Below are 27,487 nucleotides of genomic sequence, written 5' to 3'. Positions count from 1 at the left end.
GGGTTTTCCCCAAGACCATTTCAGGCATTTAAATGAGGTATCATACTGTCTTGCTTAGGAAAGAAACAGTTACAATATGGGGAAAACATCCTTAGGCTTTCTGATATTGGGAATCTTCCTAGCAGCTTATATTTATAAATCCCTCCCAGACAATGTTGAAGAACCATGGAAAATAATGCTGTTAGATACTTCTTTACAAACATCAAGATATTTGGTAAGTGAAAACATGTGCTAATCAAAAAAGGCAAATTTTCTAAGTTCCCAATTTGTTTGTTTTGTTTCTGCAAGTTCTACATAGCCTTAGCTTCCTATTGTCAAATTCTGCTGATGTTGTGAAATGCTATACCTCTGAACGATCTCAGAGCAGACTGCTAACACGATGACCAAGGAGACACTCAGGTTGTAATTTTAAAGTGATCTATTCTGTTAGCAGTAGAGTAAAAATGTGATCATTTGTGTGCATGCATGTGTGTGTTTGTGTGACAATCGTGTTTTACTTTCTCTACTTTTACTTTTGCGTGATTTTTAAATTCCCTTCAAAACTCAGAAATCAGGTGCTTGAGATCTTCTAGTTAACTGTGACACTTAAACACTAATAATGGATTCGGAGTACAGTGTATACAGTAGGCATGTTAATAGGTTCTAATGGTAATGGTGAATGGTAATGGTTAATGGTTCTAATGGTTCTGACTGCAAATGCCTAATAAAAAGCATGAGATGTGTAGTTAGTGGCAATGGATTATTGCCACTGGATCTTTTCTTTCTATTATGACGACTTCATTGGGAACCTAATCTAGTTTATTCCTCTAACACTCTCCCTGAAAACTTAGCCTTCTCATTCTGTCCCTGTCTCCTTCTTTCACTATATACTAAAAAGAGTAATCAACAAAGACTGTTTGGTGGTAGAGACTGGAGGCTGCTAGAGGTCCAACCATTAGAAATCTCTAAACTCCACAGGCATATTTCCAGGAATGGAGAGTTCGCTACTGTTTTATGTAGTCCACTCCAGTAAAAAGAATTTTTTTAAACACATTTTATTTTTTGAATAGTAATGCATCCATATGGGTATCCCCAGTGGATCAGCAGTAAAGAATCTGCCTGCAATATAGAAGACGCTGGAAATGTGGGTTCCCTCCCTGGGTTGGGAAGATCCCCAGAGGAGGGTATGGCAACCCATTCCAGTGTTCTTGCCTGGAGAATCCCATGGACAGAGAAGCCTGTCAGGCTGCAGTCCATAGGGTTGCAAAGAGTCAGACAAGACTGACATGACTGAACAGGCACACACACATCCATATAGTTCAAAAATCAAATCAATATGAAAAAAGTAAACATTGAGAATTCCTGCTCCTATTCCTGTCTTCATCCATTCTATTCTCAGCCCAGGCCTCTGAAGAAAGCCAGTTTATTAGCCTCTTGTGATTCATCCTGGGGCTTCTTTATACAAATAATACCTATAATACAGTAATAAAAAGCATATATTCTTATCCTCTTTTCATTTTTACATGAGAAAAAGCATAGCAAGTATTCTATTGTGTTTTTTACATTCTTCATTTTGGTATATATCCTGTAGATGTTTCCACAGCTTCACATACAAAGCCCCCTCATTCACTTACATACTGCAAAGGATTTAGTATGAATATAAACCATAGTTCATTTAATCAGGCCAATTGAAGTTCAAGCTTTTTATCTTTTGGGGATTTTGTTATTATGAATAATAAAATGATAATACATGAAAAACATTCAGAGGCTGAGTTTTGTCCATGATAAATCCATGAAGTGGGATTGTTGAGCATTTTGGAATTTTGCTAATCATTGCAAAATTGCCCTGTTTATATTTTCCACACCAACCAACAAGACATGAGAATATCCATGCTCTGTCAGTTTCTCAACAAAGTATGTTGTAATTTTTCTCAATTTTGTTTTATCAACATAATGATAAGTTGTATCTTAGTATAATTTTATTTTGTGTTTCTCTTAGATTCTGCCTAAGAAGCTCAGGAAATAAATTTTCCAACAGTTAGTCCCTTAAGCTGAGTCATAATGCTGCTATTGTGTGACAAGTCTGGGAGTGCTTGCATCAGGCTAAGCAAATATCAAATACCTTCACCTTTGTAACTACCAGCTTTGTTGCAGTTTTAATAGGTGCATTTAGTGTACATGACAATGGCTGACATAAATACTACATTATGGAAACAAAAGAGTAGTCCATCCCTCGTCTGTGCATCTATATTCGTCCATAATATTCATATCAAGTGTACATCAAGAGGAGCTGACTACATTATTTGTAGAGCCTGATTCAAAATAAAAAGGCAAGAACCCTTGTTCAAAAGTTAGAAAAGCACAAAGGCATTAAAACATAAAACATTTCTTTTAAAAACATTTTATTACTAATAAAATATGGGTAATAGTGAATACATGAATAGCAAAAGTTACAAATTGTAAAACTATAGTTTGATATAACTTGTGTGTTATAATGAAAAATAATAATTTATTAATGTTATGTTTTTGATTGATCACAAGATTTTTCTGGCTTTCTTTTCTATTAATTTATTCATCAGGTCAACAAAATATGTACTTAGTCAAATTCATTTTCAGTTCTTATCATTAAAAGTGAAGTCAGCTGCTTTTGGCAAATGCAAGGTCATGATTAATTTTTAATGATCTTTGTATATTTTGGATATTAACCTTTTATCAGTTATATAATTTGCAAATGTCTTCTTCCATTCAGTAGACAGCCTTTTCATTTTATTGATAGTTTTCCTCACCATGCAAAAGCTTTTTAATTTGATATAGCCCTATTTGTTTATTTTTTCTTCTGTCTCCCTTGCCTCAGAGACATATTCAAAAAGAATTACTAATATTGATATCAAAGAACATATTGCCTAATTTTTAAGAATTTTATGGTTTCAGATATTACATTAAGTCTTTAAAATATTTTAAATTTCTTTTTATATGTTGTGAGAAAGTAGTCTAGTTTGATTCTTAGCATGTAGCTGTCCAGTTTTTCCAATAGCATTTATTGAAGAGTCCATCTTTTCCCCATTTTATATTTTTGCCTCCTTTGACATAGATTAATTACCCATATAAGTGTGGGTTTATTTTTGGGCTCTCAATTCTATTACATTAATGTATAGGTCTATTTTATTCTCATATACTGTTTGATTACTGTAGCTTTGTAGAATAGTTTGAAATCAGAGAGCATGTTACAGCCAGCATTGTTCTTTTTTCTCTAGATTGTTTTGGCTTTTGGAGTCTTTTGTGTTTTCATACATATTTTAGAATTCTTTTTTCTAGTCTGTGAAAAATGTCATTGGTATTTTGATAGAGATTGCATTGACTCTATAGATTGCTTTGGGGAGTACAGTCATTTTAGCAATACTGATTCTTCTCATTCATAATCATTGTATATCTTTCCATATTTTTGTTTCTTCTTCAATTTCTTTCCTCAATGCCTTATACTTTTCCAAGCACTAGTCTCACTATGCCTTACACTGCACACTCACTGAGTGGCCAGGCCAATTGATCTGAGCACAGACTGATTGCTGCCTATGAGTCCAAGCATCTAAAATGATGTCCTTTCACTTATTTCTGATATTGGTAAGCAGCATCTTCTCTTTTGTTTCTGACCAGTCTGATCTGAGGCTGATCAATTTTATAGTTTCTTTTCAAGGAATAAATCTTTGGTTTTATTTATCTATTTTGACTTTATTGATTTCTGGGGTTTTGTTTGCCCTACGTCCTTTCTCCATACTTATGGTTTAATTTGATAATCTAACAGTAAATTCTTAGTGGAGGAAGCTTAGCTCACTGGATTACACCTTTCTTCTCTTCTAATATATGCATTTAAAGCTATGAATTTTCCTTCAGTCAATGTTTCACCTGTACGCTATAAATTTTGATATGGAATAATTTCATTTTCAATTGCTTCAAAATTTTTTTTTTTCAATTTGTCTAGAGGTATCTCTTGGAGAAGGAAATGGCAACCCACTCCAGTGTTCTTGCCTGGAGAATCCCAGGGACAGCGGAGTCTGGTGGGCTGCTTTCTATGGAGTCACACAGAGTCGGACACGACTGAAGCGACTTAGCAGCAGCTGCAGCAGCAGAGGTATCTCTTCCTTGACTTATGAATTATTTAGGAGTATGTTGTTTAATTTCCAAATATATGGGGATTTCTCATAAATCATTGTTTCAGATTTTTATTTTAATTATACAATGGACAGACAACATACTCTGTATTACTTTAATCCTTTTTAACTTGTTGATTTTTTCCCAAAATATGTCATATGGTACATATACGTCTGCTTTTCACCTTTGACTGTGTAGATCCCACCAACTGTGGAAAATTCTTAAAGAGATAGGAATACCAGACCATCTTACTTGTCTCCTGAGAAACCTGTATACAGATCAAGAAACAACAGTTAGAACCTTACGTGAAAAAATTGGTTCAAAATTGGGAAAGCAGTGTGACAGGCTGTATATTGTCACCCTGCTTACCTAAAGTACATGCAGAGTATATCATGCAAAATGCCAGGCAGGATGTATCAGAAGCTGGACTCAATATTTCCAGGATAAATATCTATAATCTCAGAAGTGCAGATGATACTACTCTAATGGCAGAAAGTGAAGAGGAACTAAAGAGCCTCTTGATGAAGGTGGAAGCAGAGAGTGAAAAAACTGGCTTAAAATTCAACATTCAAAAAACTAAGATCATGGCAATCTGGACCCATCACTTCTTGGCAAATAGATGGGGATAAAGTAGAAGCAGTGACAGATTTTATTTTCTTAGGCTCCAAAATCACTGCAGATGGTGACTACAGCCATGAAATTAGAAGACACTTGCTCTTGGAAGGAAAGCTATGACAAACCAAGACAGAGTATTAAAAAGCAAAGACATCACTTTGCCAACAAAGGTCTGTATAGTCAAAGCTATGGTTGCACCATAAAGAAGGCTGGGCACCAAAGAATTCATGTTTTTGAACTGTGGTGCTGGAGAAGACTCTTCAGACTGCCAGGATATCAAAGCAGTCCATCCTAAAGGAAATCAGTTCTGAATATTCATTGGAAGGACTGATGCTGAAGTTGAAGCTCCAACATTTTGGCCACCAGATGTGAAGAGCTGAATCATTGGAGAAGACCCTGATATGGGAAAGATTGAAGACAAAAGGAGAGGAGGGTGGCAGATAATGAGATGATTGGATAGCATCACTGACTCAAAGGATATGAACATGGGCAAACTCTTGGAGATAGTGGACAGGGAAGCCTGGAGTGCTGCATTCCATGGAACACAAAGACATGACTTAATAGCTGAACAACAACAACAACATCTTTGTGAAAGTTCTGCATGCAATTGGAAAGAATGTGTATTCTGTTGTCACTGGGTGGAATATCTTCAATATGTCAATTAGTTCTGTTGGGTTCATAGCGTTTTTCAAATTTTCTATATACTATTTTCCTATTTACTTGCTCTATCAATTAATGAGATAGGAGTGTCAATTGCCAACTAGTAATTTCAGATATTTCTGTTTTTCCTTTCAGTTTTTTTCAATTCTTACTCCCTATGTTATGAAGCTCTGTTACTGAATGCAGACACATTTTAGGATTGCTGTGTCTTCCTGGAGAACTAGGTCTTTTGTTATTCTGATTCTTGATAATAATTGCCGGGGACCAGCCCCGGCTGATCCAGGGTATTCGAAGGAGAGACGGCTAGGCGAGGGTCAGGGAATAACTGCTTAATTACACTTTAATTAAGGATACAAAGAGTAATAGAATAAGGATAGCTCAGTGAGGAAATTCAGTGGAGAAAAGCGGCTGAAATAAGGATAGCTCAGTAGGAAAATTCAGTGGAGAAAAGAAGCTGAGTGGCTTGGTTTACGCGGAAAATCAATATAACCCGTGACACCAGGTTAGCTCTGACCATGGAGGCCGCAGGCGCCCTCTCGAATAGCGGAAGGTGCCCCACCTTAGACACCTTCTCGAGTGGGTCTTAGAAGCCCAGGCAAATAAATGGTCGCAGAGGACATCCGCGCTCCAGATGGACGCTCAGCTGGAAGTTAAAGGGAAGAATGACATGGGGAGACCAAGCGTTGGTGAGCAAGGCCCGCACTTTATTTTCCAAAGTAGTTTTTATACCTAAAGTTGTGCATAGAGGATAATGGGGGAAGGGGTGGAGTCATGCAAGGACAGCAGTTCCTGGTCCTAATCGAAGCCAGGCTTTCAAACTTATCATATGCAAAAGTTCAGGTGATTGACATCATCTTCTTGCCCGGAGGCTTGTTAACATTTTAAGAAACTTATTTTTCTCTAAAGGTGATTATTCCAAAGTCAGGCACCAGCCTTCCAAAAAGCATTAGACAAAGCTGCATTTTACATTTCTATACACCCATTATATCAATCAATACACTGCCAAGGACACAGTAGGTAAGGAGTATGGAGACTTAGCAGCAAACTGGCTCAACAAGTGAAAAAACCCTTCACCAATACAATTTCTAATTAATCTTTTAACTACTCAAAGGAATCTGTGTTTAGGCAGTTTAGAACATCTCCTGCCTCTCACAGTTGGGAGGCTCTGAACAATCACATGTGGCCGGAAAAACCCATTCAGGCAGGCTAGAGGATTTCCAAAGGAGTTTGTAGGTTGAAACACTGTCACATCCAAGAATTATTAACTGGAGCTGTAAGCTAACTCTCTTTTCAGAGAGAGGTAGTGGGGGACAGCCCCCCGTAAAGTCAGAGGTGTAGGTGAAAGCACAAAGCAGAAAGTAGGCAGACTCTGGTTTTGGGGGTAGATGCTCGAGAATTTCCAGGGGGACTCCTGAGGCTCGATCCCGCCTTTGCGTATGCCGAGCCTCCTTCCTCATGACCTTTGTCATGGGCGGAGTGCCTCACGCTGGCTCCCGGCAGTGATAGAATTCCAGTTGAGCTATTCCAGATCCTCACTCAATATGCAATATGCCGGCTCCCAGCAAATAATCAAGAATCATCTATAAGAGGTATATAAAGAATCACCTTTTTAAGAGGTATAGATGATAATACAGTTGTCCCTCATTATCAGAGCTGGAAGGAGATTGGTAACAAATCAGATAACAAATCTGTGGATTTTCAGGCCCCTTATATAAAACAGTACAGAACAATGAACACAGTCAATTGTCCTATCAGTGAATTTTAAATTCATGGATTCAACCAACCACAGATCAAATCCCTAAACTATGGAGGGCAAATTGTATTTTGCTTCCTTAGCATAATTGTATTAATATTAAGATTTATTTTTTACCATCATTTTTATAAAATGAGGAGAAATGAAGGAAGGTTAAAACAATGCTTATTCCACCATTGTTTTGTGTGTGCCATTTCTTTTAAATTATATATTTGAAAATGAATATTTTTGTTCCTTAGAACCCCAATCATTCTATACCTTTGATGAAACAGGTACTGAAGTCTTTTGTGTATTGAAGTGTTAGTCTGTTTCTTATTTTTATGAGTCTGTTATATATCTCCAGTCAAGAATACTGGAGTGGTAGCCATTCCCTTCTCCAGGGGATCTTACTGACCCTGGGGTTTAAGTCAGATTTCCCACATTACAGGCAGATTTTCTACCATCTGAGACACCAGGGAAGCCCATTCTAAAGAATAGTATTTTCATAATTAAAATAATGCAAGTATCATTATTCACATTGTGGTTGTATTTTCAAATACTTCATAACTTTTTTTAAAATAAATTCTTAATATATGTATCATAGCTTCTTGGGTTTTGTTTTGCTTTTAATAAGTGTGTATATATTTTATACAATACTTCTTAAGGATTTTTTCCTCTTACTTAACCTCATGAAGTCTGGAAGTATAAGAATAGCAAATGACCTGTATTTCTCTAACACCACAATTTTGTTTTTCTCTAGGTTAAGCTAATTTTATCTGACTGAAAGGCTTTCTGTTCAGTTGATCATCCAAACTTTACTTTCCCATTAAAGTTTCTGTTCAAATATAAGTCAAAAACCTTTTCCTTCCCCAGCATCTTCACAACTATTTCAAAGAATTATACATATTTTATGTTCAGTTCAGTTAAGTTCAGTCACTCAGTGGTGTCCGACTCTTTGCGACCCCATGAATTGCAGCATGCCAGGCCTCCCTGTCCATCACCAACTCCCGGACTTCACTCAAACTCAGGTCCATCGAGTCAGTGATGCCATCCAGCCATCTCATCCTCTGTCGTCCCCTTCTCCTCCTGCCCCCAGTCCCTCCCAGCATCAGAGTCTTTTCCAATGAGTCAACTCTTCGCATGAGGTGGCCAGAGTACTGGAGTTTCAGCTTTAGCATCAGTCCTTCCAAAGAAATCCCAGGGCTGATCTCCTTCAGAATGGACTGGTTGGATCTCCTTGCAGTCTAAGGGACTCTCAAGAGTCTTCTCCAACACCACAGTTCAAAGCATCAATTCTTCGGTGCTCAGCCTTCTTCACAGTCCAATTCTCACATCCATACATGACCACAGGAAAAACCATAGCCTTGACTAGATGGACCTTAATTGGCAAAGTAATGTCTCTGCTTTTGAATATGCTATCTAGGTTGGTCATAATTGGGATGTCCTTTTATAACAAGTTTTCCATCTGACTCTGATTTTTCTTTTCTTTCTTTCTTTCTTTTTTTTTTTTTTTTTGAGAAAGAAGAGTTTGCCTGGATCTGCAGGATATTGATAGTATTTAACACAGAATTATATATTTCACATTAATATTACTATTGGGTAAATGTATAAGAAGGATTGATGTCACTCATGCTCATTCATCATATGGTAAAAAAGCATTTGGGTTCATATATCTTCTGGTGGTATCATGGCTGATTTTTCTGAGACTGCATAACTAACACTTATGATCATGTTGAAGATTAATGTGCAATTCTTGGCTCAAAAGCTCTTTACATTTAGAATACACATGTATGTGAATGTGTTTCATTTTAGGCCTTGATTGCTGAAACGTTGGGACTAAGCCACTTCATGGAAGCCATCCTATTCTTTTCAAGTATTCAATGTGTTTCACCAACATCAGATAAAAATATAACTGTGAGAGATACAACATTTAACAACATTCCTGTCCGCATATATGTGCCCCAATGGAGACAAAACCATTAAGAAGAGGCTTGTTTTATGTTCATGGTGGTGGCTGGTGTTTGGGTAGCAATGGTAAGGATGATATGTTGAAAGATTCACTTCATATAATGTATATGATTACTATCATATTATGATCTAAAAATTAAATATCATGTTCCTGTTTGTGAAGTTCATTTCATTCAAGCAATGTGAATTAATGGAGTTCTTGAAATCTCAGTCAAAATAAAAGTTTATTAACATATGGAATTTAAAACACTTTTGTTACAAAAATTATGACAGCTTCTGATCCTATCACTCACTGACAGAACTTACAAGTTTTACAGAATGGAGATTAAGCTACTTAGGAAATAAAATCTTTAATCCAATTTTCTGTTGATGGGCAGGGCTGTGTTCCCTCCCTGTTGTTTGACTGAGGCCAGACTATTATGGAGGTGATGAATATAATGGCAACCTCCTTCAAAAGGTCTTGTACATGTATTGCACACTTAGTGCCCCCAGCCCTGCAGCAGGCCACCATCAATCCACACCCCCGCCAGAGACTCCTGGACACTCATGGACAAGTCTGGGTCAGTCTCTTGTGGGGTCACTGATCCTTTCTCCTGGGTCCTGATGGGCACAAAGTTTTGTTTGTGTCCTCCAAGAGTCTGTTTCCCCAGTCCTGTGTAAGATCTGATGGCTCTATAGTGGGGTAATAGTGACCTCCTCCAAGAGGTCTTATGCCATATCCAGGTCTGCTGCACCCAGAGCCCCTGCCCTGCGGAAGGCCACTGTTGACCCATACCTCTGCAGAAGACACACAAACACTCAAAGGCAGGTCTGACTCAGTCTCTCTGGGTTCTCCTGATGTGCATGAGGTTTTATTTGAGCCCTCCAAGCATCTCTGAGGAGTATGGAGTTTGATTCTAAATCCAATTTCACTCCTCCTACTGTCTTGTTGGGACTTTTCCTTTGCCCTCAGACATGGGATATCTATTTTTGGTGGGATCCAACATTCTCCTGTCGACAGTTGTTCAGCAGCAAGTTGTTAATTTTGGAGTTCTTGCAGGAGAAGTTGAGTGCATGTTCTTCTACTCCTCCATCTTGGATATATATAACTCAACATTCAGAAAACTAAGATCGTGGTATCCAGGCCCATCACTTCATGGCAAATAGATGGGGAAACAATGGAAACACTGACAGACTTTATTTTTGGGGGGTTCCAAAATCACTACAGATGGTGACTGCAGCCATGAAAGTAAAAGACCTTTGCTCCTTGGGAGAAAAGTTATGACAAACCTAGACAGCACATTAAAAAATAGAGACATTGCTTTGCCAACAAAGGTCTATCTAGTCAAAGCTATGGTTTTTCCAGTAGTCATGTATGGATATGAGAGTTGGACTATAAAGAAGGCTGAGCACCAAAGAATTGATGCTTTTGAACTGTGGTGTTTGAGACGACACTTGGGAGTCTCTTGGACTACAAGGAGATCAAACCAGTCAATCCTAAAGGAAATCAATCCTGAATATTCATTGGAAAGACTGATGCTAAAGCTGAAACTCCAATTCTTTGGCCACCTGATGTGAAGAACTGACTCATAAGAAAAGACCCTGATGCTTAGAAAGATTTAAGGCAGGAGGAAAAAGGGATGATAGAGGATGAGATGGTTTTATGGCATCACCAACTCGATGGACATAAGTTTGAGTAAGCTCCAGGAGTTGGTGATGGACAGGGAAGACTGGTGTGCTACACTCCATGGGATCGCAAAGAATCAGACACAACTGAGTGACTGAACTGAACTGAGGAAATAAAAAAACCTTTTTGTCTTTTGAACTCATTAACATACTGCTGGAAACTTCTGATTTATTCTTCAAGACTAAAATGATTATTTTCCAAGTATCCATAGGGGTTCATATACAGGTAGAAAAAATTCCCAGTTAGTTAAATTAAATGTTAAGGTGTAGTCTACTTTCTTGAAATCATCTACTGCTTAAGAGCATAGGACTAAGTGATAGGTTGTGTTTTCTTTTTTCTTTATTTCCAAGAGAATTTCTATCCCTTCCCCATATCAAGATGTACACCAGAAAAATAGATGACTCTGTATGTTGAAAGTTGACATTTAGTACCATTTTTCGTGTAGAATATCACCATAGATAGGATTGTGGATTAAAAGTAAAAAGACTCTGTTCAAGACCCAAGGTCCAGGGTATGAGAGTATAGTTTGCAAGGGTAAGACATGCCACTTTTCTCTGTTGGGTCTATACCTTATTGTGAAGCAGGCAACCAGAAAAATCCGAACAGTTCTTCAAAATGCAGGGCCCAGAGCAGGGCCTCAGCTCTCTAGGTCAGAAGTGGATTCTGATTGCCAATGTTCGAGGTTGTGTGAGTGTTGGCATGAAACCATTTTTCAATGGTGAAGGAAAAGATGACAGTCATTCCATGGGACAAAGAATGGTTAGAAATAGAAGAGAAAAGTAGAGAGAAGAAAATATAAGGAATGAGGGTGTTTTAGTACCAAATGCTGAAGGAATCTTGAAATGTTAAAAGGAAGCCTCATGGACAATTTCATGGATTCTATGAGGCCAGGAACTGTAGAATGGTAGGATGTTAACTCAGTTACGATGGGTGAATACTGAAAGAGATACAAGGGCAAAGTTTTGCCAGCAAACAGAAGGAGGATCACGTCTTGCTATGAGAGGGAAGAAAAGGAAGACTCAGTGGAGAAGTTGCCTGCTGGCAGAGGGAGCATAAAAAGTAATTGAGGGAGTGCTAATTAATGATTACCATGAATAGGTGATATTGTTTATCACTACTGATAAAGTTATGTTTTTAAACAATTTTTTTTTTTACTATGGTGGGTTTGTCTTTCAAATGGCCCCAACTGCTCAAAGCTTTGATCCTTAAACTATTTTGCTAAATTCGTACCTGCATGAGTGCCAATTCTCAAAACACGCACACATACTCACACACCTATATATACAGACTTCTCATAGAAAACATTTATACAAACTTGCAGTCTCTAGTCTGCTGCTGCTGCTGCTGCTAAGTCACATCAGTCGTGTCCGACTCTGCAACCCCATAGACGGCAGCCCAACAGGCTCCCCTGTCCCTGGGATTCTCCAGGCAAGAATACTGGAGTGGGTTGCCATTTCCTTCTCCAAAGCATGAAAGTGAAGAGTGAAAGTGAAGTCGCTCAGTCATGTCTGACTCTTAGCAACCCCACGGTCTGTCTACTCAAATCCTTTCTAAATTCTTCTCAGAACTAGTGGAAAGATTAATGAGAGATTTCCCTCCTATATCTTAGCATATATTTCTACCCACCTCAATTAAAGCAGCTATCTTTTTGCTTGTTTTTATTGTTGCCCCTATACCCCATAGATTTGAGTTCCTTAACATATCTCTTAATATAACATATGATATGAAAACATATCTCTTCAAATTTTCATTACCAGCCTGTAATCACATAGAGCCAAAATCACATAATAGGCAGCTACACAAAGCTCATTAGACTAGCCCATTGAAAACTTTGGCAAATGGACAGGAAAGCTGACCAGGGACAAGTGAAAGGATCACTGAAGGAAATGATTCACATTCTATTGAGATGAATATGTGCATTAATCAACATGATCCTAGAGTTAGATTCTTTAGGTAGTATTTCAAGAAGTAATCATAAAGCCGCAATAGCAAACATTATTCTTAAAAGTATCATTTTTCAATTCTTATAGTTCATAGTTAGTTCAGTTGCTCAGTCGTCTCCGACTCTTGTGACCCCATGATTTGCAGCACGCCAGGCCTCCCTGTCCATCACCAACTCCCGGAGTTCACCCAGACTCACGTCCATTGAGTCAGTGATGCCATCCAGCCATCTCATCCTCTGTCGTCCTCTACTCCTCCTGCTCCCAATCCCTCCCAGTATCAGAGTCTTTTCCAATCAGTCAGCTCTTTCCATGAGGTGGCCAAAGTACTGGAGTTTCAGCTTTAGCATCATTCCTTCCAAAGAAATCCCAGGGCTGATCTCCTTCAGAATGGATTGGTTGGATCTCCTTATAGTCCAAGGGACTCTCAAGAGTCTTCTCCAACACCACAGTTCAAAAGCATGAATTCTTCAGTGCTCAGCTTTCTTCACAGCCCAACTCTCACATCCATACATGACTACTGGAAAAACCATAGCCTTGACTAGATGGACCTTTGTTGGCAAAGTAATGTCTCTGCTCTTCAATATGCTATCTACGTTGGTCATAACTTTTCTTCCAAGGAGTAAGTGTCTTTTAATTTCATGGCTGCAGTACTCTCGCCTGGAAAATCCCATGGACGAAGGAGCCTGGTAGGCTGCAGTCCATGGGATCACTAAAAGTCAGACACAGCTGGGTGACTTTACTTTCACTTTTCACTTTCATGCATTGGAGAAGGAAATGGCAACCCACTCCAGTGTTCTTGCCTGGAGAATCCCAGGGATCGGGGAGCCTGGTGGACTGCCGTCTCTGGGGTCACACAGAGTTGGACACGACTGAAGTGACGTAGCAGCAGCAGCAGTCACCATCTGCAGTGATTTTGGAGCCCCAAAAAATAAAGTCTGACACTGTTTCCACTGTTTTCCCATCTAATTCCCATGAAGTGATGGGACTGGATGCCATGATCTTCGTGTTCTGAATGTTGAGCTTTAAGTCAACTTTTTCACTCTCCACTTTCACTTTCATCAAGAGGCTTTTGAGTTCCTCTTCATTTTCTGCCATAAGGGTGGTGTCATCTGCATATCTGAGGTTATTGATATTTCTCCCAGCAATCTTGATTCCAGCTTGTGCTTCTTCCAGGCGAACGTTTCTCATGATGTACTCTGCATAGAAGTTAAATAAGCAGGGTGACAATATAGAGCCTTGATGTACTCCTTTTCCTATTTGGAACCTGTCTGTTGTTCCATGTCCAGTTCTAACTGTTGCTTCCTGACCTGCATATAGGTTTCTTAAGAGGCAGCTCAGGTGGTCTGGTATTCCCATCTCTTTCAGAATTTTCCACAGTTTCTAGTGATCCACACAGTCAAAGGCTTTGGCATAGTCAATAAAGCAGAAATAGATGTTTTTCTGGAACTCTCTTGCTTTTTCCATGATCCAGCGCATGTTGGCAATTTAATCTCTGGTTCCTCTGCCTTTTCTAAAACCAGCTTGAACATCAGGAAGTTCACAGTTCATGTATTGCTGAAGCCTGGCTTGGAGAATTTTGAGCATTATTTTACTAGCGTGTGAGATGAGTGCAATTGTGTGGTAGTTTGAGCATTCTTTGGCATTGCCTTTCTTTGGGATTGGAATGAAAACTGACCTTTTCCAGTCCTGTGGCCACTGCTGTGTTTTCCAAATGTGCTGGCATATAGTGTGCAGCACTTTCACAGCATCATCTTTCAGGATTTGAAATAGCTCAACTGGAATTCCATCACCTCCACTAGCTTTGTTCATAGTGATGCTTCCTAAGGCCCACTTAACTTCACATTCCAGGATGTCTGGCTCCAGGTGAGTGATCACACCATCGTGATTATCTTGGTCATGAAGATCTTTTTTGTGTAGTTCTTCTGTGTATTCCTGCCACCTCTTCTTAATATCTTCTGCTTCTGTTAGGTCCATATCATTTCTGTCCTTATCCTTGCATGAAATGTTCCCTTGGTAGCTCTAATTTTCTTGAAGAGATCGCTAGTCTTTCCCATTCTGTTGTTTTCCTCTATTTTTTTGCATTGATTGCTGAGGAAGGCTTTCTTATGTCTTCTTGCTATTCTTTGGAACTCTGCATTCAGATGCTTATATCTTTCCTTTTCTCCTTTGCTTTTCACTTCTCTTCTTTTCACGGCTATTTGTAAGGCCTCCCCAGACAGCCATGTTGCTTTTTTGCATTTCTTTTCCATGGGGATGGTCTTGATCCCTGTCTCCTGTACAGAAAACTAGTCAATCTAATCACACTAGGACCACAGTCTTGTCTAACTCAATGTAACTAAGCCATGCCCGTGGGGCCACCCAAGATGGGCGGGTCATGGTAGAGAGGTCTGACAGAATGTGGTCCACTGGAGAATGGAATGGCAAACCACTTCAGCGTGGGCATCTGCAATGGTGCCCAGAGCCTGGGCGGCTGTGACAGCGCACAGAGTGCAGCCGAGAGGAGCTACCCCATGTCCGAGGTCAGGGGTAGAAGCCGGGAGGACCTCATTCTCAAGGGGCGGTGGCCAAGAGGAGTTACCCCACTTCTGAGGTCAGGGGCAGCGGCCGCGAGTGCCAGGTTGTGATGGTGCAGGAATGGCCGAGAGGAGCTACCAGGAGTCCGAGGTCAGGAGCGGTGGCCAGGAGCTCCAGGCTGCGCCGGAGCAGGAGCAGCTGAGAGGAGTTACCCCACGTCTGAATTCAGGGGCAGAGGCCGGGAGGAGCTACCCCCCACCCAAGGCCAGGGGCGGCGGCCGGGAGGAGCAACCCCACATCCAAGGAGCAGTGGCTGTGCGGGCATAGGAAGGCCTGCTGCTGCTGCGTCGCTTTAGTCGTGTCCGACTCTGTGTGACCCCATAGGCGGCAGCCAACCAGGCTTCCCGTCCCTGGGATTCTCCAGGCAAGAACACCGGAATGGGTTGCCATTTCCTTCTCCAATGCATGAAAGTGAAAAGTGAAAGTGAAGTCGCTCAGTCGTGTCCAACTCTAGCAACCCCATGGACTGCAGCCTACCAGGCTCCTCCGTCCATGGGATTTTCTAGGCAAAAGTACTGGAGTGGAGTGCCATTGCCCTCTCCTAGGAGGGCCTAGAGGAGCTATTCCATGTCAAGGTCAGGAGGGGCAGTGGTGAGGAGATACCCCTCGTCCAAGGTAAGGAGCAGCCATGAAGAGATACCCCATGTCCAAGGTAAGAGAAACCCAAGTAAGACAGTAGGTGTTGCAAGAGGGCATCAGAGGGCAGACACTGAAACCATCATCACAGAAAACTAGTCAATTCTTATAAGTGGTCCAATATTTTTTCTTTTATTCAGATTATTATACCTATGACCTTCTGTCAAGATGGACAGCAGACAGACTTGATGCAGTCATCATATCAACCAAGTAAGAGCTGTGTTCATTTGATTTTAGGTCATATGCCTTATATATCAAAATACACTCAACTCTAGAGTGTCTAATTAGGGCCAAATTTAATCCATGCCTCTGATGACATTAACTATGGACAGAGAAACCTACCTACTATCAGAGGCTGTCCAGTCCAGCATCAGAGAGAAAACACATGTACACATATTTCAAGAGGGGACAAAAACTATAGAGTCAAGAAATAGTTCAAGTGAAATTAACCAACAGTATCACATGGACTTGGGCTTCCCAGATGTCACTAGTGGTAAAGAATCTGCCTGCCAAGGCAGGAGGCATAAGAGACCCAAGTTCACTCCCTTGAGAAGAGCATGGCAAACCACTCCAGTATTCTTGACTGGAGAATCCCATGGGCAGAGGAGCCTAATGGGTAACAGTCCATAGGGTTGTAAAGAGTCAGACACAACTGAAGCAACAGCATGCATGCACACACACACACACACACACACACACATATATATATATATATATATATATATATATATATATATCACATGGACCTAACCATCACCTCTGGATTTTTTCCCTATAATTAGCAGAGTATTAAGGATAAGGACTTTGAAGCCAGAGGACTGGGATTGAATGTAGGCTCTGCAAATTGGTAACTGTGTGATATTTTAAAGAATATTTAACTCTAAATGATAATTTGCATATCTCAGTATTGATATGGGGCTTAATTGTTATAATACATGTAACAGTGCTTGGAATGGTGCCTGGAAGTTGTATTCCATTGATAAAAGCAACTATTACTCATGTTAAACATGAAAGGTAAGACAGAACCTATCTCAAAGTCCATTCTATCTCACAGTTTAGAAAGACTAGAAAAAGCATTTACATTTTCTATAGAACACATTCCATGTGAGAATCTACTTAAAGTTAAAACTTAGATAATTCAGAATTAATAAACTAATGTAATAATGTCATGTCAAATTGAAATAGTTTGAAAAGTAATCCTGGCTAAACAAGTAATAATAATGACTGATTTTTTAAAAAACAATATGTCAATTATCAAAAATAAGCATTCTGTACACATTTTTAGCTAAGAAAAGAGAGCAGCTAAAAAGGTTTCCCCCTAAGATTGAATCAAATTTAATATTTGAACTTCAAATTTTGATTTTATAGATATGATATTTAGAGATCGTTAAATCTTATGATTAAGAAAAACATGCTTTCCAACAAATATTATGTTGGTAAAAAACAAATTTTTGCATTAGATTTTGGATCAAGAGTCCAGACCTAGTTTTAGTACATGACTTGATGATAGCACAGGGAACTCTACTCAATATTCTTTTATAACATATATGTGGAAAGAATCTGAATAACAATGAAGATGTACATATGTATCATCAGAGCTACTTTGCTGTACACTTGAAACTAACACAACATTGTAAATCAACTATATCTCAAAATAGAATAAAATTTAATTAAAAATAAAATAAATTTAAATGGCCAAAATATCACTGATTGAAGAAATATTGTTTTTCTATCTACAGCTACAGACTGGCCCCAAAGTATCATTTTCCAGTTCAGTTTGAAGATGTGTACATTGCATTAAAATGGTTTTTAGACCCCCAAATTCTTGAAAGCTATGGTGTAGATCCTGAAAGAATCGGTATCTCTGGAGACAGTGCTGGAGGGAATTTAGCTGCAGCCGTGACATAGCAGGTAAGATGCTCAGCATTTTCACTTACTATGTATTCTTTGAAAAGTGAAAAGTGTTAGTTGCTCAGTTGTGTCTGTTTGTGATCCCATGGACTGTAGCCAGGCTCCTCTGTCCATGGAATTCTCCAGGCAAGAATACTGGAGTGGGCTGCCTTCTCCAGGGGATCTTACCAACCCAGAGATGGAACCCAGGTCTCCTGCATTGCAGGCAGATTCTTTACCACCTGAGCCACCATGTTTTATTTATCTTTCATTTAATAATTTTTTATTTGTACATTTATATTATAAATATAATGTGTCATTATTTTTCATTTAGGGAAAATTGTGAAGAGTAATTTCATATTTTAATACTTCTTTTTATGTAAAATCCTGATAACAATTTCCTATATAGTTTACAGGCATTTTTAGTGAGAGGAAATCAATAAATGATAGCAATAACCATAAATAAGAAATCAGAATAAAGTATGTTATCTGAGTATATTCATAATATATGTTATGAATATTGTATATTATGGTATAATATAATATGTGTTTGTAGGCTTACCAGAAACAGGTCATCACTTCAAGAAGGCAATGTCACCTTAGGTTTCAATTTATTCCTAAAACTAACTCTTTTTTCATTTTTAACCCTAAGACTAATTTTTTACTTTAATTATCGATAGAAATCTGAAGGTACGCAGGTACACAGACAAAGAGGAAAATAAGGACTATTTCATAGGAAAATAATCACCCAAATTTAGATACCGTTATCTTAGAAAAATTTCTCAACAGGCAGATCAGGTTGTCTGGTATTCCCATTTCTTTCAGAATTTTCCACAGTTTATTGTGATCCACACAGTCAAAGGCTTTGGCATAGTCAATAAAGCAGAAATAGATGTTTTTCTGGAACTCTCTTGCTTTTTCTATGATCCAGCAGATGTTGGCAATTTGATCTCTGGTTCCTCTGCCTTTTCTAAAACCAGCTTGAACATCAGGAAGTTCACGGTTCACATATTGCTGAAGCCTGGCTTGGAGAATTTTGAGCATTACTTTACTAGTGTGTGAGATGAGTGCAATTGTGCGGTAGTTTGAGCATTCTTTGGCATTGCCTTTCTTTGGGATTGGAATGAAAACTGACCTTTTCCAGTCCTGTGGCCACTGCTGAGTTTTCCAAATTTGCTGGCATATAGAGTGCAGCACTTTCACAGCATCATCTTTCAGGATTTGAAATAGCTCAACTGGAATTCCATCACCTCCACTAACTTTGTTCGTAGTGATGCTTTCTAAGGCCCACTTGACTTCACATTCCAGGATGTCTGGCTCTAGGTGAGTGATCACACCATCGTGATTATCTGGGTCGTGAAGATCTTTTTTGTACAGTTCTTCTGTGTATTCTTGCCATCTCTTCTTAGTATCTTCTGCTTCTGTTAGGTCCATACCATTTCTGTCCTTTATCGAGCCCATCTTTGCATGAAATGTTCTGATCTGCCTCTTGAGAAATTTGTATGCAGGTCAGGAAGCAACAGTTAGAACTGGACATGGAATAACAGACTGGTTCCAAATAGGAAAGGGAGTACGTCAAGGCTGTATATTGTCACCCTGCTTATTTAACTTATATGCAGAGTACATCATGAGAAACGCTGTGCTGGAAGAAACACAAGCTGGAATCAAGATTGCTGGGAGAAATATCAATAACCTCAGATATGCAGATGACACCACCCTTATGGCAGAAAGTGAAGAGGAACTAAAAAGCCTCTTGATGAAGGTGAAAGTGGAGAGTGAAAAAGTTGGCTTAAAGCTCAACATTCAGAAAACGAAGATCATGACATCCGGTTCCATCACTTCATGGGAAATAGATGGGAAACAGTGGAAAGAGTGTCAGACTTTATTTTTGGGGGCTCCAAAATCACTGCAGATGGTGATTGCAGCCATGAAATTAAAAGACGCTTACTCCTTGGAAGGAAAGTTATGACCAACCTAGATAGCATATTCAAAAGCAGAGACATTACTTTGCCAACAAAGGTCTGTCTAGTCAAGGCTATGGTTTTTCCTGTGGTCATGTATGGATGTGAGAGTTGGACTGTGAAGAAGGCTGAGCACTGATGAATTGATGCTTTTGAACTGTGGTGTTGGAGAAGACTCTTGAGAGTCCCTTGGACTGCAAGGAGATCCAACCAGTCCATTCTGAAGGAGATCAGCCCTGGGATTTCTTTGGAAGGAAAGATGCTAAAGCTGAAACTCCAGTACTTTGGTCACCTGATGTGAAGAGTTGACTCATTGGAAAAGACTCTGATGCTGAGAGGGATTGGGGGCAAGAAGAGAAGGGGACGACAGAGGATGAGATGGCTGGATGGCATCACTGACTCGATGGACATGAGTCTGAGTGAACTCTGGGAGTTGGTGATGGACAGGGAGGCCTGGCGTGCTGCGATTCATGGGGTTGCAAAGAGTTGGACACGACTGAACGACTGATCTGATCTGATCTGATCTTAGAAAAAATGTGTTAGTAGAATCTGTTTAATATAAATAAAAATATATTTTAAAACTTGGAAATATGTTCATGGAAGAAGTTATAAAGTAATATGACTTATTTGAAAAATAAACAAGAACTTCAATAAGTAAAAATATTAGCTATCAAATTTAAACATTCAATGTAGGGTTTTTTTTTCAGGAATTTGAACTTTTTAGAGCAGTTTTAGATCCATACAAAAATTGAGAAGATATGAAATTTCCAGGACTTCCCTGGTGGCTCAGGTATAAAGAATCCACCTGCTAATGCAGGATACATGGGCTTGATCCTTGGTCTGGGAAGATCCCACATGCAACAGAGCAACTAAACCCATGCCCTGCAACTATTGATCTTGTGCTATAGAGGCTGGGAACCATAACTAATGAGCCCATGTGCCCTAGAGCCCATGCTTCACAACAAGAGAAGTCACCACAATGAGAAGTCCACACATGAAAACTAGAGAGAGTAGCCCCTGCTCCCCACACTACAGAAAAGTCTTCATAGCAGTGAAGATAAAGCATAGCCTAAACAAATATATATATATTTTTAATTTCCAATATCCCCTGTGCCATGCATAACATAACCTCCTTCATTTTCAATGTTCCCACTCAGAGTAATACATCTGTTACAGTTAATAAATTTGTATTTACACCTCATAATCATCTAAAGTCCATAGTTTATGTTCGAGTTCACTCTTGGTTTTACAATGTAGAAGTTGGTCAATATATTGACTGCAATACAGTATAGAATATTGGGAGAGGTCAGACAAATTGTATTTTGAACAGAGAAATTAAAAGACAGAAAATACAAAATAATGAGAATAGTCATTAAGCATATGGTGAAAGGGCTTCCCATTCAGTACTAGTAGTAAAGAACCTGCCTGCAATGCAAGAACTGCAGGTTCAATCCCTGGGTCAGGAAGATCCCCTGGAGGAGGGCATAGCAACCCACTCCAGTTTTATGCTCTAGAATCCCATGGAAAAAGGAGCCTGGCAGGCTATAGTCCATAGAGTCACAACTAAAGCGACTTAGCACAGAAAAAGCACTAGAAAAAGACTAATATGAATATACTTTTCTAGTCTGAGGACAAAATTAGTACTTTTCTTACAAATAAAATTCAAGAGAGTTCACAACCCAACATAATATCCTTTGGATTTTAAAGAGGATTATTTCAAGCAGAAGAAATTTAACCCCAGATGGAGGGTCAAAAGGCAGGAAAAAATAAAGAACAGGGAAAAAAATTGGTAAATATATTGACAAACCAAAAATGAAAATGAATGTTGATTGTATAAAACATTAATAGCTGTTTCTTATGATTTTAAAAATAGAAAGAAATTAATATTAAAAACTGACAATAACACATGCATGAAGGGACTAAATCACTGCAGATGGTGACTGAAGCCATGAAATTAAAAGACGCTTACTCCTTGGAAGGAAAGTTATGACCAACCTAGACAGCATATTCAGAAGCAGAGGCATTACTTTGCCAACAAAGGTCCATCTAGCCAAGGCTATGGTTTTTCCTGTGGTCATGTATGGATGTGAGAGTTGGACTGTGAAGAAAGCTGAGCGCCGAAGAATTGATGCTTTTGAATTGTGGTGTTGGAGAAGACTCTTGAGAGTCCCTTGGACTGCAAGGAGATCCAACCAGTCCATTCTGAAGGAGATCAGCCCTGGGATTTCTTTGGAAGGAATGATGCTAAAGCTGAAACTCCAGTACTTTGGCCACCTCATGCGAAGAGTTGACTCATTGAAAAAGACTCTGATGCTGGGAGGGATTGGGGGCAAGAGGAGAAGGGGATGACAGAGGATGAGATGGCTGGATGGCATCACTGACTCGATGGACGTGAGTCTGGGTGAACTCCGGGAGTTGGTGATGGACAGGGAGGCCTGGCGTGCTGCCATTCATGGGGTCGCAGAGAGTCAGACATGACTGAGCAACTGAACTGAACTGAATAGCTTTCTATTATCTAAGAAGATAAAAAGAAACAATTCATATTAGACATTGATAAATCAATAAATTTTATTTTAATTCCTAGTGTAACCTATAAAAAAATTTCTTTTAAAAAAGTACAGATGAAAAGATATCACAAGAAAATAGAATGATGAGACAATACATCAAAAAATACAAAAGACAGAAAAAGAATAGGTGAGATAAACAGAATGTACAATAATAGATAAATTTTTTTAATTTAAACCAAATATATTAATAAAGCTTTTAGTGTAGAAGTACTAAAACTTCTGGTAGAATATAAAATAAGGAAATGATAAAATTTTAAAATAACCATAAGTTGTGTGAAAGATGCAATAAAATATAGATAAATAGATAGATGGAAATGAAAAAGTTATTAAAAGATATGTCATGCAAATGCTAATTAGTATGACCATTAATACTTTATAATCAGATTCAGTTCAGTTCAGTTCAGTTGCTCAGTCATGTACGACTCTTTGGGACCCCATGAATTGCAGCATGCCAGGCCTCCCTGTTCATCACCAGTTCCCGGAGTTCACCCAGACTCACGTCCATTGAGTGGGTGATGCCATCCAGCCATCTCATCCTCTGTCATCCCCTTCTCCTCCTGCCCCCAATCCCTCCCAGCATCAGAGTCTTTCCCAGTGAGTCAACTCTTTGTATGAGGTGGCCAAAGTACTGGAGTTTCAGCTTCAGAATCATTCCTTCCAAAGAACACCCAGGACTGATCTCCTTTAGAATGGACTGGATGGATCTCCTTGCAGTCCAAGGGATTAATTAGTCTTAGAAGAAAAACCTATCACTAGAGTTAGCATGCAACATTCCTAATTTTAATTCTGTTCCACTGGAAGATGAAAAAAATCTTATCAACTTATATGCAATTAATAACATAGTCTCCAAATACACAGAGCAAAACTGATAAAAATAAAGGAAAAATTGACAAATTAATAGCAAAATTGGAAGAATTTTACTCACCTCTTTCAGTAATAGAACAGCTTGGCTAATAAATTTAACAGTCAATATAAAATAATAATCATCAGAAAGTACATTCTTTTCAAGCACACAAAATATTTTTTTTCTAATCAAGCATATACAGGGTTATAACCACGTCTCAATCAATTCAAAGAACAGAAACCAAATAGACCTCTGATATTCATAGCATAGTCTGTGGACTAGCAGTATCAGCAGTATCTGGGCACTTATTAGACATGCAGAATTATTGCTCTTATCACAGAGTTCCTGAATAACAATTTTCATATTAGCAAGGGTTCCAAGTGATTTGTATGCATAATAAAATTTGAGAAATCAAGTTATTTTGATTATATCTCTATCCACAGTTAGCATAATACTTTGGATTACCAATAAAATGTCAAGAGAAAAGTCTATGTTTTGATAGTAAAATGCTCATTCCTGATTAATCCAAGTGTGAAAGAAGAAATAACAATGAAAAGGTGAAAATATTTGAACTTCTACCCAGTCCAGTATTCTTGGGCTTCCCTTGTGGCCCAGCTAGTAAAGAATCTGTCTGCAATGAGTGGGACCTGAGTTCAATCCCTGGGTTGGGAAAATCCCCTGGAGAAGGGAAAGGCTACCCACTCCAATATTCTGGCCTGGAGAATTCCATGGACTGTATAGTCCATGGGGTAGCAAAGAGTCAGAGACCACTAAGCAACTTTCACAATACAATGAAAATATTGTTATTATGCTTTATGAAATACATCTATATCCATATCCAGGGGAAAATATACAGCCTTAACTAAATATATAAAAATTATTGAAATGAACCATTCAGCAACTATTTCATGAAATTAAAAAAAAAAGAGTGCCTAAAAATTAGAAGGAAAGATAAAATAATAGAAGTAAGGATATGAGAGATAGAAAACATACAAATGAAGTTGAAAACAAACACAATAGAATCAGCAAAGTCAATAAATGTACTTCCATTGATTAATCTCTGGTGGTGGTTAGTCACTTAAGTTGTGTCTGACTCTTTTGCGTCCCCATGAACTTTAATTGCCAAGCTCCTCTGTCAATGGGATTTTCCAAACAAGAATACTGGTGTGGGTTGCCATTTCCTTCTCCAGGAAATCTTCCCTCCTGCATTGCAGGTAAATACTTTACTACTGAACCATCAGGGAAGCTCTAATCTCTGGTGAGATAGACCAAAACAAAAAAAAAGAGGAGAATCTTAATAAACCAATATAAAGAATGAAGAGGGGACTATAACTACATATCTCACAGATATTAAAAGGGCAATAGTATACTTTGAACACTATTACTGCTATGCTGTTAAATTTGATGAAATGGAAAGATTCACCAAAGGAAGAACTGACTGTAGGAGAAATATAGAACAAGAATTATCCTACTATCATGAAATAAGTAAACTGAATAGTCATTTTAATATTTTTACACACAGACACATACTTAGTGAAGGGTCAAATAGATTTAAACACAAACTCTAACATGTATTTTTAAAACAAATATCTCTACTTCTAAAAAAGAATTCAGAAAATTAACAAATGTTGGATTTTGGGAAGTGGATATGTCATGATTCTTGACCTGACAAGGTCAGTTTAAGAAGGAAAAATTATAGGCATTCACATTTATGAGCATAGATACAAAATCCTGACATGAAATACTAGCCAAAAAATTAAGCAATACATCAAAAAGGTAGCATAGCATGATTATCTTGCATTTATTCCAGGAGAATGTGATAGGTTTAACATTAAAATAGATATTAATACAATTATCCAAGTTAATAATTAAATTTAAAAAATCTTATGATAATCTCAAATTAAACTGTTTAGAGATAATATTCAACATCTTTAAAGATCAAGCAAAATAGTAAACTATTAGTTAATTTATTAATAGTAAGCTATTAATAGTAAAAAGAGAGATTTTTAACTTTGAATGTATATAAACAAAAACTCTTAGAAGAAACATCATACTTAATGATTAGTTATTAAAAATATTCTCTTGGAATTAGATACACACTACCACTACCAAATGGTACCTGAAGTCCTGGCCAGTGCTCTGAATGATGTGTAAGCAATACTGTTTTTCAGCGTGCTAATCAGTCTGACTTCTCTTGAGGAGGCCAGTGCTCCGGGCATATATTAATACAAGATAAAGTTGGTAGTGTTTGAAAAAACAACCTTTTGCAAGTCTGAACATTTTACTTTGCCCAAATATTGTTGTGCAAAATAGAAAACACATGGGTTACTAAATACATATTTTATGACAAATACAATAATTTCTTTGTTTCAGTAGCAGAAGTATATTGCAGGAAAATTAACTTAGAAGGAAACTATAAAATGCTACTGTTCCTGGAAAGATGGGGACTAGCCTAGAAAAGGCAGAGCAATGCTCAAAGAAATAAAAAAATATTCCACATGGTGTAGATTTATGCAAGAACAAACATCTCTTCCGTATTAGAGCCATCTCCTTCCCATCTCAATGATTGTTGACATACTTAGATATGTAAAATATTCTTAATAATGGAAAAGAGAGGATTAAATATGTGCAATGCTTCTAATTAGATATCTAGGTTACATATGTATGAAATTCATATAAAAATAAAAGATCTTATGCAGTCTATCTTACACAATCAAGACTGATTATTTTTGCCTTGGATATTAAAAGTTGCATATAATTTATGAATATCTAATACTAAAATTTGCTTAATATTAATGTTTATTTTTTATCAAAATGTTGTGTTATGTTGTATTTTTAAGAATTTTAAATTTAAGAATACATTTTTTGCATTGTAGTTATTTCTTTTTTTCATTTGAGATTTATTTAAATAACATTCTAATTTTTTTCAGCTCTTAGAAGATCCAGATGTCAAGATCAAGCTCAAGGTTCAAACTTTAATATATCCTGCCCTTCAGAATTTTGATTTCAATTTACCATCATATCGAGAAAATGCACATTATCCAGTTCTGCCCAAGTTACTCATGGTCAGAATCTGGAATGAATATTTTACTACAGATAGATCACTTAAGAAAGCAATGCTTTCCAACCAACACATTCCTCTGGAATCAAGCCATGTGTTCAAATTTGTTAATTGAAGTTCTTTGCTCCCTGAGAAGTTTAAGAAAGGTCACATTTGTAAGACTCCAACTTATGGTAGTTCAGAGCTGATTAAAAAATATTCAGGGATTCTAGATGTGAAAGCTCACCATTGCTAGCTGATGACAGCAAGTTGCATGGTTTACCCCTGACCTATGTCATCACTTGTCAATATGATGTCTTAAGAGATGATGGACTCATGTATGTTACTCGACTTCAGAATTCTGGAGTTCAAGTGATCCATAACCACATAGAGGGTGCATTCCATGGAACACTTTCTTTTCTTTTACTAAAGTTGGTTATAGAGCAGCCAATCAGTATATTAATTGGCTACATGAAAACCTGTAATAAAAATCTGATCAATATAGAAAAAGGTAAGCCCCAAAATTTCAGGAAAAAAGGACAATAACCCAAAGGATTCCTGTTAGGAACACATATTTTATCTACCACAGTCTTCCTAAATCCACATGTACATAACTGTTGTCAAGGAATGATTTTTACAGGTTAGTCTCAGAGTGATTCACTCACTTTTGTTCCTCAGAATAGATAGATATTATTTATCTTTAGCATGAATTAAGTTGTTTCTCTAAGTATTTTTTGTCCCAGTTCAATATTAACTGTTCACCATTGCAAAATACATTTCTTAGTGCGCAACTCATCTCCTTAGTCCAGGAAAATGAAATATAAGTCATTATATATTAAAGATATCTGGATCTCTTGAATTTTGATAAGACAGTAGGGAGAACTTACTTTAACCAGACAAAAGCAGTATATACATTTGGTTAATCTGGGTCCTTGAGAAAGTCAATGTAAGTAATAATTCCAAATATGTGTGGCCAATCAGTAATAGGAGAAACACAAGTAAACAAAAAAAATATGTATGTATATATACATATATGTGTGTGACATATGCTTGTATATGTATATATGTATAAGTGAAGGAGGATAGCGAAAGAGTTGGCTTAAAGCTCAATATTCATAAAACTAAGATCAGGGCATTTGGTCCCATCACTTTATGGGAAATACATGGGGAAACAGTGTCAGACTTTATTTTTGGGGGCTCCAAAATCACTGCAGATGGTGACTGCTGCCATGAAATTAAAAGATGCTTACTCCTTGGAAGGAAAGT

General features: G+C 38.0%; 1 pseudogene; it reads left to right on the top strand.

The window, feature by feature from the left end:
* Positions 1-76: 76 nt before the first annotated feature.
* Positions 77-26,706, top strand: LOC129644967 (arylacetamide deacetylase-like; annotated as a pseudogene).
* The last annotated feature ends 781 nt before the right edge of the window (positions 26,707-27,487 follow it).

This window comes from Bubalus kerabau, chromosome 2 (assembly GCF_029407905.1).
Source record: "Bubalus kerabau isolate K-KA32 ecotype Philippines breed swamp buffalo chromosome 2, PCC_UOA_SB_1v2, whole genome shotgun sequence".
Taxonomy (NCBI): Eukaryota; Metazoa; Chordata; class Mammalia; order Artiodactyla; family Bovidae; genus Bubalus; species Bubalus kerabau.
Note: the sequence above shows the minus strand (reverse complement) of the source record. Positions and strands in the feature narration are given on the sequence as shown.